The following is a 15723-nucleotide window of genomic DNA, read 5'->3' on the forward strand; positions in this document are numbered from 1 at the left end:
GTAACAAAATGGCAACCATTACATACCAATCAATAATCACTTTAAATGTCAATGAACTAAATGCCCCAACCAAAACATGTAAGGTAGCTAACTAGATAAAAAGGCAAGACCTATCTATATACTGCCTACAAGAGACCAACTTCAGAGCTAAAGACACACACAAACTGAAAGTAAGAGGATGGAAAAAGATATCCATGCAAATGGAAGTGAAAAGAAACCCAGGAGAGCAACACTCATATAACACAAAGTAGACTTTTAAAAAAAGTCTATATGAAAAGATGAGGAAAGGCATTATATAATGATAAATGGGTCAATACAAGAAGAGAATATAACATGTTAAATACACATGCACCTAATATAAGAGCACCTAAATATACAGAGCAAATATTAAAAACATAAAGAGAGAAACTGCCAGGAATACAGTAATAGTAGGAGATGTAACACTCCACTTACATCAATGGATAGACCATCCAGACAGAAAATCAATAGGAGACAGAGACCTTAAATGACACTTTAGACCAGATGAACTTAATAGATATTTATAGGACATTCCATCCAAAAAGAACAGAATACACATTCTTTTTCAGTGCACACGGAACGTTCTCCAGGATAGATGACATGCTAGGCCACAAAACATTACTCAGTAAATTTAAGAGGACATAATTTATATCAAGCATCTTTTCTGACCACAACAGTATGAAGTTAGAAATCAATTACAGGAAGAAAAATAGAAAAAACACAAATGCATGGAGACTAAACAACACGCTATTTTTAAAAAATGTATCAACAGATAAACCAAAGAGGAAATCAGAAAATCCCTAAGACAAATGAAAGTAAAAACACAACTTTCCAAAATCTATGGAACATTGCAAAAGCAATTCTAAGGGGGAAGTGTATAGCAATATAGATCTACCTAAAGAAACAAGAAAAATATCAAATAAACAACCATCAAAAGGAATTAGAAAAACAAACAAAGCCCAAAGTCAGCAGAAGAAAGAAAATAATAAAGATCAGAGTGAAATAAATAGAAACCAAAAAAACAAAAAACCCTAGAAATATCAATGAAAACAAGAGCTACTTTTTGAAAAGATAAACTAAATTGATAAGTCTTTATCCTGGTTCATTAAGAAAAAAAGAGAGAGGACCCAAATAAACAAAATTAGAAATGAAAGAGGAAAAGTTAAAACTGGTATCACAGAAATGCAAACAATCATAACAGAATACTACAGTTATATGCCAACATATTGGACAACCTAGAAGAAACTGAAACATACAACCTTCCAAGATTGAATCAGCAAGAAATAGATAACCTGAACAGACTGATTACTAGTACTGAAATTGAATCAGTAATCAAAAAACTCCCAAAAAACAGAAGTTCAGGACCACATGTCTTCAAAGGGAAATTCTACCACATATAAAGAAGAATTAATACCTATCCTTCTCAAACTATTTCAAAAATCTGAAGAGAAGGCAACACTCCTAAAATCATTCTATGAGGCCAATATTACCCTGATGCCAAAGCCAGACAATGACACTGCAAAAAAGAAAATCCCAGGCCAACATCTCTGATGAATATAGATAAAATACTCAACAAAATATTAGCAAGCCAAATTCAATACATAAAAAGCATCATACACCATAATCAAATAGGACATATCCCAGGATGCAAAGATGGTTCAATATCTGCAAATCAATCAATGTGATGATACAGCACATTAACAAAACAAAGAATAAAAATCACATGATCATCTCAAAAGATTCAGAAAAAGCATTTGACAAAATTCAACATCCATTCATGATAAAAAAACTCTCAACAAAGTTGGTACAGACAGAACAGATCTCAACATAATAAAGGCCATTTACGACATACCCATAGCTAACATCACACTGAACCATGAAAAGCTGAAAGATCCGGAACAAGACAAGGATATCCACTCTCACCATTTATATTTAACATTGAATTGGATGTCCTAGCCACAGCAATCAGACAAGAAAAAGAAATAAAAGGCATCCCAATTGGAAGGGCAGAGCAAAACTGTCACTATTTGCAGATGACATGATACTATTATACATACAGAAAACTCTAAAGTCTCCATTAAAAGACTATTAGAAGTAAAAAATGAATCAGTAAAGTTGTAGAATACAAGATTAGTATACAGATATCTGCTGTTTTTCTATATGCTAATAATAAAGTATTAGAAAGAAAAAGTAAGAGAACAATCCCATTTATAATTGAATCAAAAGAATGAGATACCTTGGGACTTCCCTGGTGGTACAGTGGTAAAGAATCCACCTTCCAATGCAGCAGATGCGGGTTTGATCCCTGGTCAAGGAACTAAGATCCCACATGCTGTGGGGCAACTAAGCCCATGTGCCACAACTACGTTGAGCTTGCATGCCTCAACGAGACAGCCCACACGCCTCAAAACTACAGAGCCCAAATGCACTGGAGCCCACGTGCCACAACTAGAGAGAGAAAACCCGCATGCCACAACTAGAGAGAAGCCCAAGCGCTGCAACTAGAGGGAAGCCCAAGCGCCGCAACAAAGAGACTGTGTACTGTAACGAAAGATCCTGCATGCCTCAACGAATATCCCATGTGCCACAACTAAGACCCAATGCAGTCAAAATAAATAAATAAATAAGATACCTAAGAGTAAATTTAACCAAGGCAGTGAAAGACACATACTCTTAAAACCGTAACATACTGATGAATAAAACTGAAGATGATTCATATAAGTGTAAAGATATCCCACGTTCATCAACTGGAAGTATTAATATTGTTAAAATGTCCACACTACCCAAAGCAATCTACAGATTTAATGCAATCTCTATCAAAATACTCATGACATTTTCCACAGAACTAGCACAAATAATCCTAAAATTTGTATGGAACCACAAAAACCCCAAATGGCCAAAGCAATCTTGAGTAAAAAGAACAAAGCTTGAGGTATTATGCTCCCTGACTTCAGACTATACTACAAAGTTACAGCAATCAAAAGAGCATGGTACTGGCACAAAAAAAGACATATAGACCAACGGAAAAACATAAAGAGACCAGAAATAAACCCATGCACATATGGTCAATTAATCTACGATGAAGGAGGCAAGAATATACAATGGGGAAAAGACAGTCTCTTTAATAAGTGGTGTTCAGAAAACTGGACAACTACATGTAAAATAATAAAATTAAAACATTTTTTCAAACCATATACAAAAGTAAACTCAAAATGGACTAAAGACCTAAAGGTATAAAACTCCTAGAAGAAAGCATAGGCAGCACACTCTTTGGCATAGGTCTTAGCTATATACTTTTGGATCTATCTCCTCAGGCAAGGAAAGCAAAAGCAAAAAATAAATAAATGGGACCTAATCAAACTTAAAAGCTTTTGCACAGTGAAGAAAACCATCAACAAAAGGAAAATACAACCTACTGAATGGGAGAAAATATTTGTAAATGATATATGTAATAAGAGACTAATAATCAAAATAGAGAAAGAACTCATACAACTCAATATCAAAAAAAAAATCCAATTAAAAATGGGCAGGAGACCTGAACAGACATTGTTCCAAAGAAGACATACAGATAATATATAAAAATATCAAATCACTATGCTGTACACCTGGAGCTAAAATAATAAGTCAACTATACTTTGATTTAAAGACAAAAAGAAAAGGAAAGAAAGAACCAGGCTTGTGAAGATCTGAGAAAGAATGTTCTAAGTACCCAAGCACAGGAATGAGTTTGTCAGTCACTGCGGTCAGAAGGAAGGCCTGAGCAACTGGAGTGATGAGCAAAGGGGGAGAGAGGCAGAAGCAAGGTCAGGGAACCAAAAGAGGCCACTCTTCAGAAGGCCTGATAAGCCAAGTAGTTTGAATCTTTTTTAGGGCCAAACAGAAACCTCTGGAGAGCTCCTTCCATTCAGGAGAGTAATGTTAGAGTTCTCATAGCACAAGAATAGCTCAGCACTGAGGCTCCTGGTCCCATTTTGGCTGCCATCAGAGCATCAGGTGATGGGATACTGAGGTAAGAAGAGTAAGTACTGAGATAAATTATAATTAAATAGTAATTATAGTACTGAGGTTCTAATTGGAAAGTCATAATAATCCAAACCCTACAGAAGCAACACTCAAGCTGGGGCACTATAGATTTATCTGGATGAGCAATTATTTTTCAAAGACACTTGGACACTACAGTATACATTTTTGCTCTGCCATAATGAATGACATTTAAACAAAACTGAAGATGGAACAGAAAAGACTGTTTACAAGAGGTGGTTCAGGCACCAGGAGGCTCTGATAAACAGAACACCCTTTACTTAGGTTACATATAGCTTAATATAGAGTATAATATTGAGTGCAATATTGGGTATACTCAATAATACTCTAATACTGAATATAGCTTAATTATATACAGTTTAATATTGAGCTATATATACCAGACCGTATAAAAAATGTGATCACTTTTCTATAGAAGCTAATATTTAATACTGAGAAGACCAAAGATATCCTACGGTAGGTAAAGCACATAAAACTGTACATCTCCTCTTACAGTGAGTAGCTAACAAATGTTTAAATGAATAAATGAATGCTTAGATTTCAATCACTTGTCATTCAATAAAAATATGCTATTTAATTGAGATTATCTGATTTACAAGTTAGTTTGAATAACATCTCAATTTTTATTTATTTATTTATTTATGTTTACTTTTCACTGTGTGGGGTCTTTGTTGCTGCGTATGGGGGCTACTCTTTGTCGCAGTGTGCAGGCTTCTCACTGTGGTGGCTTCTCGTGGAGCACGGGCTCTAGGTGCGTGGGCTTCAGTAGTTATGGCATGCAGGCTTCAGCAGTTGTGGCTCAGGGGCTCTAGAGCGCACAGTCAGTAGTTGTGGCACATGGGCTTAGTTGCTCCATGGCATGTGGGATCTTCCCGGAACAGGGCTTGAAACTGTGGCCCCTGCACTGGCAGGCAGATTCTTAACCACTGCACCACCAGGGAAGCCCCTACATCTCAATTTTTATGACAGAATTTAAGTCTATCTGATATAAGGGATGCTTGGTATTTTATTATACTTTATTGATAAAGAAAAAATTTTAAAAATGAGGCTTTAACGTTAGCAATTCCATTCTAATATATTGGGAATTATCATAGGTATAGTCAATTTGGGGCATAAATTTTATTTCCATAAAGACAACTTGGGGGGAGTAAAAGTATTTTGATAAAAGCTATCTTAAAGTACACTTTTCTTAAATTAGCATTCACAGAAGAGGTAAATCACAGGAAAATGCTTTAAAAAACTATCTAAGGATAGTCCTTGTGGATAACCAAAAACATTAAAAATAGATAACTGACCTAAGCACATGATAATATCAATCAACTATTACGGCAATCAGGCAGTATACCTGGTTATTTTTCATACACTGCCTTCTCTTTTCTTTTCATGAGGTATAAATTACAATCAGTGAAATGCACATATCTTAAGAATGTAGTCCAATGGGGTTTAAAATATGTGTACACCCTATAAACAGCACCCATACTACAGAAACTTCCCTCTAGGCCTTTCCCAATCAATCTCTTCACCTTCTGCTTGAGGCAATCATCACCATAGCTTAGTATTACCAGTTTTAAAAATTCATTGATAATCAAACACCTACAGTCCTCCGCTCTACCAGCTGAGCTACAAAAATAAACTCAAAATGGATTAAAGACCTAAATGTAAGGCCAGACACTATCAAACTCTTAGAGGAAAACATAGGCAGAACACTCTATGACATAAATCACAGCAAGATCCTTTTCGACCCACCTCCTAGAGAAATGGAAATAAAAACAAAAATAAACAAATGGGACCTAATGAAACTTAAAAGCTTTTGCACAGCAAAGGAAACCATAAACAAGACCAAAAGACAACCCTCAGAATGGGAGAAAATATTTGCAAATGAAGCAACTGACAAAGGATTAATCTCCAAAATTTACAAGCAGTTCATGCAGCTCAATAACAAAAAACAAACAACCCAATCCAAAAATGGGCAGAAGACCTAAATAGACATTTCTCCAAAGATGACATACAGATGGCCAAGAGGCACATGAAAGAATGCTCAACATCATTCATCATTAGAGAAATGCAAATCAAAACTACAATGCGACATCATCTCACAACGGTCAGAATGGCCATCATCAAAAAATCTAGAAACAATATATGCTGGAGAGGGTGTGGAGAAAAGGGAACCCTCTTACACTGTTGGTGGGAATGTAAACTGATACAGCCACTATGCAGAACAGTATGGAGGTTCCTTAAAAAACTACAAATAGAACTACCATACAACCCAGCAATCCCACTACTGGGCATATACCCTGAGAAAACCATAATTCAAAAAGAGTCATGTACCAAAATGTTCATTGCAGCTCTATTTACAACAGCCAGGACATAGAAGCAACCTAAGTGTCCATCAACAGATGAATGGATAAAGAAGATGTGGCATATATATACAATGGAATATTACTCAGCCATAAAAAGAAACAAAATTGAGTTATTTGTAGTGAAGTGGATGGACCTAGAGTCTGTCATACAGAGTGAAGTAAGTCAGAAAGAGAAAAACAAATACCGTATGCTAACACATATATATGGAATCTAAGAAAAAAAAAAAGGGTCATGGAAATCCTAGGGGTAAGACGGGAATAAAGACACAGACCTACTGGAGCATGGACTTGAGGATATGGGGAGGGGGAAGGGTAAGCTGTGACAAAGTGAGAGAGTGGCATGGACATATATACACTACCAAACGTAAAATAGATAGCTAGTGGGAAGCAGCCGCATAGCACAGGGAGATCAGCTCGGTGCTTTGTGACCACCTAGAGGGGTGGGATAGGGAGGGTGGGAGGGAGGGAGACGCAAGAGGGAAGAGATATGGGAACATATGTATATGTATATCTGATTCACTGTTATATAGCAGAAACTAACACACCACTGTAAAGCAATTATACTCCAATGAAGATGTTAAAAAAAAAAAAAGAAATGAAGAATGGGAAAGACTTCTGATGCAATGGAGACTTAATAAAGATTTGATTTTGAATCAATAAAAAAATTCATTGAATAGAATTATATTGCTACTTAGCAATAAAAAAGAATGAACTAATTATAGGTACAACATGGATGAACCTCCAAATCACTAAGCTGGGTGAAAGAAAAACCATACACAAAAGTAGTATATAATGCATCATTCCATTTATATAAAATTCCAAAAAAATCCAACTAACCCTTGCTGACAGAACTCAGAGCACTGGTTGTCTGGGGACCAGCGAGAGGATAAGCAAGAGGAATTACAAATGAGCATAAGTAAATGTGGGAGGTATATTCATATGTCAAAACTTACCAAATTGTACACTTTAAATATGTGCAGTTGATTTTTTTCAACTATATCTCAGTAAAGCTTAAAATCATAACTCAAGTGGCATATCAGTTTGCTGGATAAGAAAAATTTACTTTGCAAGTCACACAGAGCTTACATATTCAATAAGTAATTAAGCTTTCATAATGTGTTTTAACTTAGAAAAGGTTTCACCATTTTTCCTCCAAGTATTTTTCTCTAATGCAATTTTTCTTCCATTCCATGAATCCAATTCCATGTGTGTTCAATACCAATGTTGTCCTACAATAAAGAGGTCTCTTTTTATTTTTTTTCACTCTGGGCTTTTGTTTGGTTTATTTCTATTGATTTGCAAGTTCACTGATCTTTTCTCATTGTCCAGTGTTGTTATGACCTCATTTCATCTCACTTCTCAAATTTCCATTTGACCCCTTTTTAGTTTCCATTTTTCTACTATGAACCTCTATCTGTTCATCCATTATATCCATCTTTACCTTAAAGCTTTGAAAATATTTATAATACTGTCTTAAATTCTTTTTGAATAGAAGGCTCTAGTTAAATCTTCTTTTGGTTCAAATTATAAAACAACTGTATGTGTCACTTAAATAAGGGAGTAGACTTCCTTATTTAATGTTTTATTTACTTTCAACGTACAGCTCAAAGCACAAACACTGTACACTTTAAACCCAAACCCTTTCCTTCCCCTGTTTATTCAATATTTTGGACACATATTATGACATATGCACTGGACCTAAATTCAAGAGTTCTGTGAAAACCATATCATTGGAAGAAGGAATTCATTGATCTACTGTATTTTTCAAGGGCTTCAGCCTCATATTTGGTTATATGTTACTAACTGCTCCACTAAAATAAGATGGCAAAAAACCCAGCTCTATTTTTGGAAACACAATTTTCCTTATTATTTTTTTACAAGTTGTATGCACCTACTGTCTTCTGTTATTAAGAAACAAACAAAATAATGTCTTAGTCCAGATTTGTTTTTAAGTGATGCTTCACTTTATACTTTTTGTTGAGGTATAAATCGCACAAAATAAAATGCATATGTCTTAACAGCACAGTTCAATGATTTTGACAATGACCGGGTAACAACCACTGAAATTAATATACAGAACATTTCCATCACTCCCAAAATTTCCCTCATTCCCTCTTTCCAGTTAGTCTGCTTTCCCCAGAGGTAACCAGTTTCTCATTTCTACTAACATGGTATAGAACTGACTGTTCTTGGAACTTATATAAAATGAAGTCATATATAAGTACTCTTTTTTTTTTTTTTTTTGCGGTACGCGGGCCTCTCACTGTTGTGGCCTCTCCTGTTGTGGAGCACAGGCTCCGGACGCGCAGGCTCAGCGGCCATGGCTCACGGGCCCAGCCGCTCCGCGGCACGCGGGATCTTCCCGGACTGGGACACGAACCCGTGTCCCCTGCATCGGCAGGCGGACTCTCAACCACTGCGCCACCAGGGAAGCCCTATAAGTACTCTTTTGCGTCTAGATTCATTCACTCAGATACTATTTTTAAGATTTATCCATGTCGTTTCATCAATCAAAAGTTCATTCTTTTTAACTGTTAAGTATTCCATTGTATAAATATACTACAATTTCTTCACCCATTTTCGTATTGATGGGCCTCTTGGATTGTTTTCAAACTTTGGCTATTACTTTGTACAAACCTGCTATGAATATTCTCTTATACACATTTTCATAGACATATGTTTTCATTTCTCTTGGCTTAATACCTAGAAATGGAATTTCTGTGTCATAGATGTACTCACTTTATATATCTTTTTCCACTCCTCAAACTGAATTTATTTGTGTTTTTAGATATTATAAAATATATCCTGTAAACAACATGTAGATAGGTCTTGCTTTTTATCCAGTCTTGTAATTTCCTTCTCTCTAATGGAGCATTTAGTCCACTTACATTTAATGGAATTACGGTTTTGTTCAGATCAGTTTAATTCTACTACCTTGGTATTTGTTTTCTATCTGTCCCATCTGTTATGTGTTCTATTGTTCATTTATTTCTATTGTCTTCTGTGCTTACAGAATAATTTTTATCCAATTTTATCTATGTAATTGATTTTTTAGCAATACTTCTTTGTGTGCGTCCACTTATGTGTTGTAATGGTTACCCTATAGATAGTAATACACACACTTAACTTACCAGTCTCAATTCATAAGATATTAAAGAACAATACAATAACTATACAATGGTATAATTTCACTTAATCCCCACTCAATTCCTTGTATATTAGCCATACGTTTTAATTCAACATATTCTATAAACCCCATACCCATTATTACTGTTTTGTGCTTTAAACAGTCAAGAGTCTTTTAAAGAACTTCAGCAATGTCATGAGCCTAAAACGACTAAAATTAGACTTCAAGGGCATCAAGACAGCCAGAACCTAAAAGGCCAAGATTATAGAGAGAAGAGTTCAAAGAACTGAGCCCAATAGTCTAAGCCGTTTTTCCTCTTGAGGCACTTGCCAGTTTGTAAGTAGTATAGGCTGAGAAGCACAGAAGCGGCACAGAAAGTAGCTGCTATGAGTTCGAGAAACTATGCAGGATTTTCCTCAGTTTCATGGCTCTGCGGAGATTTAAAAAATGGGATTAAAGAACCACCAAAAGGATGGGGTTCTGATAAAACCCCCAAGTATTCAATTGGACACCACAAGGGCTACAGTCTATGCTGAGGTTAAGCCAGAAATAGACCAGCCTTACAGACTTGAACCCAGCTGTGAATCGGCTCAGCCTGTTTGAATTAAAGTAATCCATGCCAACTCTAATTGCCTGCCAGAAGCTAAAGAAATCCCCTTTAGAGAAAGATAACATTTCAAGAATCCCTGTAATTTTTACACATAATTTTAGTAATTCAATAAAAACTTTACCAGGTATACAAAATAAAAAATAAGCGGGGGGGGGGGGGAGGAGGCGATAGAAACGGATGCACAGGTGATCCAGAGACTGGTTTTCAGAAAAAGATTTTAAATGACTGTAAAATGGACGACAAGATAGAGAAATCAACTAGAAAACTAGAATTTATATCAAAAGAATAAAATGGAACTCCTAAAACAAAAAATAATATCAGAAATCAAGGATGCACTGGAGACCACCTCACATCCGACAGAATAGGTAAAATTAAAGCAACGTACTCACAACAGGCCGTGGTGACGGCGGTTCCTGCAGTCGCTGTGAGCTGCGGGTCGCTCCGAGGGCAGCAAGGGCAGCTCTGGGCGCGCGGCTCGCGCGGTTGCGACCCTTTGGATACTGCCCAGCTACGCGGCGGCCTAGACCTCGGCGTGGCTGAGGGCTCCGCGCAGCGAAAAGGCAGCAGCTTGAGCTTGGAGGCGTTTCCGCCCAGCCCGCACATGCGCACCTTCCCGGATGCGCAGAAAGCCAACCTCCCAGGCTTCCACACGCAGGGCTAGGAGTTTGAATGCACCGAGATCGGCTTCCCCAGCCAGACACAGACGCGCCTCCCAAGGTGGCAGCACTAGAGGTCGGGTCCGTGTAGAAGCTGCAGCCGGACAGGTGGACTCGCAGGTGGGCTGACCCGTGCGCATCCTGCAGAACCAGGCGAGAATGGCAACGTGGGCAAGACCAGCCGGTTGGCCAAGTTTAACTTCAAAGAAGATGAAGACGATACTTGTTAGAGGAAGGATGTCTCATACATGCCTGCAGCTACTGGGGAATACCCGATCCCGACTGCATGGTTTACTGTGATACCAGCAAGAGTGGTTCAGTAGATCACGGAAATGCTTCTGGCAGCCACATTCTGAGTCACCTCTGAGGGCAAAATGCAAAAAGATGACTCTGCACAAGGATGGGCCCCGGGGGAGACGGTTCTGAAGTGTTATGACTATGTCAGCAGCAAGGCCTTCCTCCTTGGCTTCATTCTTACCAAAGCCACCTGGGTCATGGGGCAACTGTGCAGCCAGCCCTAAGCCACTCAGAGCAGCCTCAAGAAAATCAGATGAGAGAGTTCACAGTGGAAACCCCGGATCCAGGACCACTACTTCCTGTCCTGGCTGATCACAATCCCTTCTGAGCAGGAACAGCTGTGGGCTCACAGATCACCAGGGAGTAGATGAGCCAGCTGGAGTAGCTCTGCAAGGAAAATCCTTCCACCACCTTGGAGGACCTGGAGAAGCCAGGGGTGGAGGCGGGGCCCCAGCATATCATCCCCAGGTAGGAGGACTCTTACCAGTCCCAGAACATATTTGGCCCTCTGGTCAAGCTGGAGACCAACTACTCTAAGAAACTGAAAGAGTCCCAGAGTCAAGGTAACATCACTGTCAGGTGGCACCTGGGCCTTAACAAGAAGAGAATTGCCTACTTCACTTTGCCCAAGACTGACTTTGATAATCAGGCTTTAGTAATAATTTGGTTAGGAGACATGCAGCTCATGCAGGGGAACAAGATTTGTCTGTGGTACAAAGGGGACCTGGTGCCCCTGTGGAAAGGGATCGGCCACGTCATCAAGGCTCCTGATAATTATGGCAATGAGATCGCCATTGAGCTGCAGAGTAGTTGTGGGCGTACCTTGGAGGTAACTCATAACTTCCAGGTGGATTTCATGTGGAAGTCAGCCTCATTAGACAGAATGCAGAGTGTTGAGAACATCTGCTGTGGAGGAGAGCTCCGTGTTGGGCTACATCTACCATAAACTGCTAGGCGTGATCAGAGAGTGCCAGCTGCCCAAGTACTTCACAGCACGAGAGTTCCAAGACCTCCACCACTCTCAGGTTGGCTTTCCGAGGATGGTGCCACAGACACCACTGAGCTGGATCCAGGGACCACTAGGCACAGGGAAGATGTGACCTCAGCCACCATCATCTACCATCTGGCTCAGTGGGCCTGTGCTAGTCTGTGCCCCAAGTAACATAGCCAAGGATCAGCTGACCAAGAAGATCCACTGACCACGCTGAAAGTCACGCAGCTCTGCGCCAGGGTCCTCGGCTCCCCATTGTGCATCCTGGCCCTGCACCAGCAGATCAGGAACGCACGTAGCATGCCAGAGCTCCAGAAGCTGCAGTTGCTGAAGGACAAGACCTGGGAGCTGTCCTCTGCAGACCAGAAGTGGTACTTGGCCCTGAAGCAGACTCCTGAGAGGGAACTGCTTGTGAACACAGATGTCACCTGCTGTACATGTGGGTGACCGAAGCTTGCCAAGATGCAATTTCACAGGGAGCCAGGCCACTCAGCCCCGGAGTGCATGGTCCCTGTGTCCTCAGAGCCAAGCAGCTGATCCTTGTGGATGACCACTGCCAGCTGGGCCTCATGGTGATATGCAAGAAGGCAGCCAAGGCTGGGCTGTCCCAGTCACTCCTTGAGTACCTGGTGGTGCTGGGCACCTTTCCCATCTGCATCATCCACCTCCAGGTCCAGGATCAGAGATACCCTGCACTCAGCGCCTTCCTGTCCAACATCTTCTGCAAGGACCCTTGTCAGAACAGCAGCAGGTCATGTGAAGATGCTCTGTGTGACCCAGGGCCAGGAGGAGATCATCAGGTCAGGTACCTCCTACTTAACAGGCCAGAAGCTGCAAACATAGAAAAGATCACCACAAAGCTAATGAAGATAGCTGCCAAGCTGGACCAGATTGCCATCATCATGTCCGTCATCATGTCCTATGAGGGCTAATGCTCCTGCCAGCGCAGTACATGCAGCTCAGTAACTCCCTGCACACCAAGCCCTACCAAGAGGTGGAGAATGGCAGCGTGGATGTATTTCAGGGGCTCAGGAACAATTTTATCATCTTCTGCATGTGGGCAGGTAAGCACCAAAGCATTGGATTTTTAACCAACCCCAGGCACTTAATGTGGCCCTGACCAAAGCACATTATGGGCAACCCAGGGGCCCTGTCCAAGCAGCCTGTCTGGAACCACCTGCTGGGGGCGGGGGCACTGAACAATCTGCAGGAGAGCCTCATGCAGTTCAGCAAGCCCAGGAAGCTAGTCATCACCATCAACCTTGGAGCCCGCTTCATGACAACATCCATGTATGACCCCCGAAAGCCATTATCCCAGGATCAATCTATGATCAGAGCAGCCAGGGCCAGCCTTTGAACATGTGCTTCCAGACCCATGACCAGATCAGCATGATCAGTGCCTACCCCAGCCTCCACAGTCCCCATTGCCTCCAACCTGGTCATGCCACCCATGCTGCCACTGGGGTATTTTGGACAAGCTAACAGGCCATCCACAGGTGGGGCACCCCAAAAGGCAAGACTGGTCATGGGGGATTCTAGAAGAACAGCTTTGGGCCTCCTGGGCCAGCCAGAGGAATCTCCTCAACAGCCAGGCCAGCCGGGCATGTGCCATCAAAGCTGTCTCACAGGGTGCCCTGCGGACAGGCTGCATCTCCAGGTGCACCTTCCAGGTGAGTCAGGCCCACCTCTCCCAGCCCAAGCTGTTGTAAGACAGTTGTCTTGGCAGCATGACGCTGTCACAAGACTCCATATACTCCATGTACCAGGGGCAGCAAGCATAGCAGCCCAGCAGAGTGATGGGGCTGCCCCAGTACTAGAAGGTGGTCTCCTCCACTAGCATCTTATTCTGGGTTAAAAAAGTAAAAATAGGGCTTTCCTGGTGGCGCGGTGGTTGACAGTCCGCCTGCCGATGCAGGGGACACGGGTTCGTGCCCCGGTCTGGGAAGATCCCACGTGCCGCGGAGCGGCTGGGCCCGTGAGCCATGGCCGCTGAGCCTGCGCGTCCGGAGCCTGTGCTCCGCAACGGGAGAGGCCACAACAGTGAGAGGCCCGCGTACCGCAAACAAACAAAAAAGTAAAAATAAATGGATACCTGTTTTCCACTGCTAAAACTGAAGCATCATTTTGAGCAACACGAGAGAGAGAGGAACACCCAAGGGAGAGAGGAGCTTAAGTCAGAGCAAGTGCCCAATGCCGGTGCTTGGTGGGGAGGAGGAGGGGGAGTGAGAGGTGGGCTCCACCACAGAAGACCATCCACCATCAGGCTTCACCATCCCTGCTGCCAACAAGGCCCAGCGCCCCCAATGTCCACACCTGGGTCTGCCACCAGGGCAGAGCGAGGAAGACCCTCATCTCAGAGGAGCCTTTTTCCCTGTTCTGTTCTTTTTCTCTTTTAGTTAAAGGGGAACTACGTTTTAGCAGGAAAAAAACTTCGCACTCTGTGCCCAGTCAGGGCTCCGGGCAGTTGACAGCTGTGCTAGGCTAGGCTGAGCCCCTTCGAGGTGTGCTGTCCACACCAGCTCTGAAACTGCGGAGGGCATGCTGCCTGTGTTCTAAGAGGGTTTTCCTGTAAAGAAATACATGTTTGGAAGGTTTCTGGTTGCTTTTAAAAGATTCTTTCAAAGAAGTACTGAAATAAAGACTTTCCTGAGTTTGTCTCCCAAATCTGAGTGGTGGACCTGGGTGATGTGAGTAGCTTCCAGAAACAAAGTTTAAACAAACCAATACAACTAGAGACTAGGATCAACACCTGTGATGCAATTGCAAGAAGGGTTTTTGTTTGAAGTTTTAGCTTCCAGCAGCTTCTCCCTGCAGGTGAGGGAGCAGCATTCAGGAACAGGAGTCTCCTTTCTCCACTGGACTCTGAGAAGCAAAACATTTCCCTCTAGGGCTGGATTTGCCCCTCACTCCCTGTGGAAAGTTGGACACAGAGACAGACACATAGAGGGAAGATGATATGAAGATACACAGAAAAACAACAGCCATGTGACTGTAGTGATGAAGCTACAAGCCAAGGAATGCCAAAGATGGCTGGCAAACATCAAAAGCCAGAAACAAAGAAGGATTCTCCCCCAGAGCCATCAGAGAAAGCATGGCTCTGCCAGTGCCTTGATTTCAGACTTCTAGTCTCCAGAACTGTGACACAATTGCTGTTGTCTTAAGCCACTCAACTTTTGATACATTTTTACAGTCACCCTAGGAAATCAATACAACTACTAGTATAGTTAACAACATGGATGAATTCTCAAAAGCATTATATTATGTAAAAAAATCTTACATAAAAGATACTTACTGTATGATTCACTTTATATGAAGTTCTAGAACAGGCAAAACTAACCTATGGTGGAAAAAAATCATAACAGTGATTGCTTATGGGTGAGGAAGTTGGGAGTGGCTGGGAAGAGGCATGAAGAAACTTTCTAGGGGGATGACTATGTTCTATATCTTGGTAGAGGATTGGGTACACCAGTGTTTGCATTTATCAAAACTCAGCAAATGAATACCTAAGATTTGTGTATTTCATTGTATATAAATTCTACCTCAAAATAAAAACTACTATAAACAAATACTGAACTCTAGCTAATGGTATGCATGCTGAGGTGTTTAGAAGGAAGTGTAGTGAG

General features: G+C 41.2%; 1 pseudogene; it reads left to right on the forward strand.

Annotated features, from left to right (window-relative positions):
* Nucleotides 1-10773: 10773 nt before the first annotated feature.
* On the forward strand, nucleotides 10774-13809 carry LOC114892119 (annotated as a pseudogene).
* The last annotated feature ends 1914 nt before the right edge of the window (nucleotides 13810-15723 follow it).

This window comes from Monodon monoceros, unplaced genomic scaffold, assembly GCF_005190385.1.
Source record: "Monodon monoceros isolate NGI ecotype Baffin Bay Population unplaced genomic scaffold, NGI_Narwhal_1 Super_Scaffold_12, whole genome shotgun sequence".
NCBI lineage: Eukaryota > Metazoa > Chordata > Mammalia > Artiodactyla > Monodontidae > Monodon > Monodon monoceros.